This window comes from Camellia sinensis, chromosome 9, assembly GCF_055761805.1.
Source record: "Camellia sinensis isolate YWXY chromosome 9, ASM5576180v1, whole genome shotgun sequence".
NCBI lineage: Eukaryota > Viridiplantae > Streptophyta > Magnoliopsida > Ericales > Theaceae > Camellia > Camellia sinensis.
This window is the reverse complement of record NC_138969.1, coordinates 13,149,140-13,152,727: the sequence shown is the minus strand read 5'-3', so window position 1 is coordinate 13,152,727 and position 3,588 is coordinate 13,149,140. Positions and strand designations below refer to the sequence as shown.

General features: G+C 31.2%; 1 long non-coding RNA gene across 1 annotated transcript; it reads right to left on the bottom strand.

Moving 5' to 3' along the window:
* Positions 1–1,729: 1,729 nt before the first annotated feature.
* Positions 1,730–2,425, bottom strand: LOC114269129 (uncharacterized). Its single transcript, XR_003631514.2, has 3 exons — positions 2,305–2,425; positions 2,112–2,221; positions 1,730–2,012 (listed from the first exon to the last, which is right to left on the bottom strand). It is a non-coding gene; the product is annotated as an uncharacterized LOC114269129 (long non-coding RNA).
* Between the last annotated feature and the right edge of the window lie 1,163 nt (positions 2,426–3,588).

Genomic DNA, 3,588 nt, shown 5'->3' with positions numbered 1-3,588 from the left:
TATGATGTGTACAAATAAATGGCATGTGACATCATGTCACCGTTAATGCTGATGAATTGAAGTTTACTAAATCCTCTTGCTGACAAATATTCGACAACATTTATGAAAATGTCAATTATAAATGGCTGGAAAGATAAGACGGTGGACATTTTAACAATAAACGTTGTCTAATCTAATTGTGGCATTTCTAAAGCTTATAGCATCATTTTCTTAATGCAAAGTGTAAAAATTATGAGAAAAATAAGATTTCATATGTTCCCAAGAAATATTGAACAAATTAAGATTTACAATAACTTTATTGCTGAAGACATTAAATTACAATGGTCCAGTTTGAAGTCTATCTTAATGTTAAAGGTAGATTATTTTGTTATGATTGGTGGATACCAACATAAATGCTGGAGTATTTTTTTTTTTATCAGTAAAAAAAATAGAGTATATTAATGAAAGCGAAAACGTACAAAGAGAATTACATCAATAGACAAAGCCAAGGTGTGTGCTAGCAGATGATTTGGTGTGCATTTAGGTGCCAACCTAGTTGGGATCCAAATGTTTCACTGTGATGCTTTTTGCACCCTCTTCTTTATTGATGTATCTATCGTACTCGTTATGTTTTCCATCAATAAAGCTTTCTTTTGCCGATCAAAAAAAAAAAAAAAAAGACAAAGCCAAGGTGTTAAAGCTGCATCATAGCTTAAGAAAGGGTCGATACGAGTGCTTTTAGGTTGGTGGCAAGGGTCAAGGTTGCTTAAGAAAGAAATAGTGATTGGGGAGGTTATTCCTTTTGTGATAATGTGGACTGTATGGAATCCGAGAAATGAATGCCTATTCAATGGTGCACAACATGAATGGAAAGCTACATTGGATTTAATCAAGATTCGAGTCGCTTTGTGGGTCAAGTTCAAGAATAATTTCTAAGAATTCAGCATCAATGACTTCTTCTTTTTTTCGCTTGCAGCTTGCGCTTAACAGGGGCTTTTGGTGGAGGATTTGATTTCTGTAACTTCATCAGTGTGTTCAAATGGTTTAGGTAAGTTTGTTACCTGGACTAGATTTTGGGATTTTTTGCTGCTGTTGCTGGGATAGCTTTGCATCCACCAATGTTTGTTTCAAGATGTGGATGCTGTTGGAGTTTTCTTAAATGGTCTTCATGGTTCATAACAGAGGTGGTGGCCCCTTTTTGTGTTGTTCTGTGATTCTCTTTGGTTTTGTTTGTCTTGTAAAATTTGGCTTTAATGCTGGATGCACTTACCTCTCTTTTTATTGATGTTGGTTTTCAGAGTTTTTCTATGTATATTAAATTTTCATCAGTAAATTCTTTTGCTCTCCCCCCCTCCCCCCAAAAAAAAAAAAAAAAAATACATAAGGAACATATCTCAACTAGATTGCTACATTAACTCCAAGCAAAATCACTTGCAAACATCTAGGAAAACACCCAACCATTGACGAGAAACCAACAAAAGCAATAAATAAATAAATAAACCGACCATAACAACCAAATTATGATTGCCAAACATCAGCATAATTACGTACACCCACTAATTAATCACAGTTTAGCATCAACATTGGAACACCCATACAGCCAATAATTTAACAAACACTAAACTCCTAAATTGAATCTAACTTTTATCCTTTTTTTTTTCTTTTTTTTTTTTCTTTTTTTTTTTTTGTAACAGACATTTTTTACACATCCAGTACTATGATGCTCAAGATAGTGGCTTAGATTACAAGAGAACACAAACTTATGTAAATCAGAGAATACGACTCTATTGGAGCACTCATATACTAATCAGAGAATACGACTCTATTGGAGCACTCATATACTGAAAATTTTAATTCATATCTCACTTTTATATAGCTTTTTGTCATATAACATTTTAACAAATATTTTTAACACATCCAATATGCTTCAAGTTCAAGAGAGTGGTTTGCTTTGTTGCTTTTACTTGGATACTTAGCTTGAATTCATAGCCATCCAAATTCTTCGTCCATTTGCCTCTTTTCATATTGGAATCCTGCTAGTCAACCCGAAATTGTTATGTTACTTAAAATGAAAAAGAAAATATTTGAGAAAAAACACTGTTAAATCAAAATGGAGAGGCAGATGGAATTACCAGCCTAGTAGAACAATTGGATGTGTAGCTCCATCGATGGGCTTGTGAAACAAATCACAAGCAAGACCATCGATCTCAATCATCTTTAAGTGATCGACCCTTGGAATGATCTAGTTCAATTTCAGCAACAAAAAAAAGTATCAAAAATTAATCACAATCAAAGAAATCAAGTACATATATGTAGAGATCATACCAATATTCTGGTAAAATCGCTTATTCATTGATTTCATCAATGGAATTTTCGAGACTGTATCTTCATCTTCATCTTCTCCTCTGTTGATGATGTTGCTCATCTTCTTAGCAGCCCCGGTTGGGTTGGGTTGGGTTGGGTTGGGTTGGGTTGGGTTGACTATTCTTGCATTGTATATATATACACATTCGTTGGTGTTTCTCTGCCTTGCTTTTTTCATAGAAGAGGTATCCCATTTAAGATTTGATAAATACTCATAAATGTCAGTAAAGACTCATTAATATTGTGAGATTATCATAATAAATATATATATATATATATATATTTAAATAAAATGATTTGAAACTTAGTAAAATTCTTTGGAAAGATGTTTTGAAAAGTGCCTCATGGATTTTTCTTTCTTGTTAAGTTATTTACGAAATCGGTTTTTATTGTCTAATTGGGATAGAGATAGTATGTTTTAAATCACGTCAGAACGAGGATGTAATATGCATGCTTAACATGCATCAAGTTTATGATTATGACAAGACACTACAAAAAATTAAGGTTTTAGAGACCAAAATTTAGGGGTGTTTAATATAATGATTTTTAAAAATAATATGACATTTATTAAGATGGAAACATATATGGGTGTTTAATATAATGATTTTTAAATTTTGAGGTACAAAATCACAGCTATACATTTGTATAGACACGTCACGTTCACCCAGCCAATTTAAGTTTTTGGCAACTAGTCATACAGACTCATAAATATTAAGATAGTGATAATAATTTTTTTTTTAAATGCTTACATTTTTTTCAAGTTGAAATTTAAATTTGACATTTATGTTCATAATATTTTTATTTTATTATGTTTCTCTCTTAAAAAAATAGATGAGCTATTTTTTAAAATATTACTATCGTCCATTTTTTTTTTAAAGACAAATCCAATTAAATAAAAATATTAAGATTATTGAATTAATTTAATTTTTTATGAATAATATACAAAAAGGATCCTACAAAATAAATTGTTCAGATTATCAAAAAGAATATGTGATGGGTCCTATGAGGCCAAATATAATACTCAAGTCTATATTTAAGCCTGAGAGAAGTCCAACTCATTCAAAAAATGGTTTTAAATTTACAAAGTGGATTTCTATTGTCTAATTAGTGTAGAGCTAGTATGTCTGAAAACAAGTTGAGGCAAGAACGGAATAGGCAACCTCAATATGTATGATGTTTTGGATGATGAGATTTGGTCACTTGGCAAAAAATGTTTTTTTTTTTTTTTTAAATTCAGCTTAGATT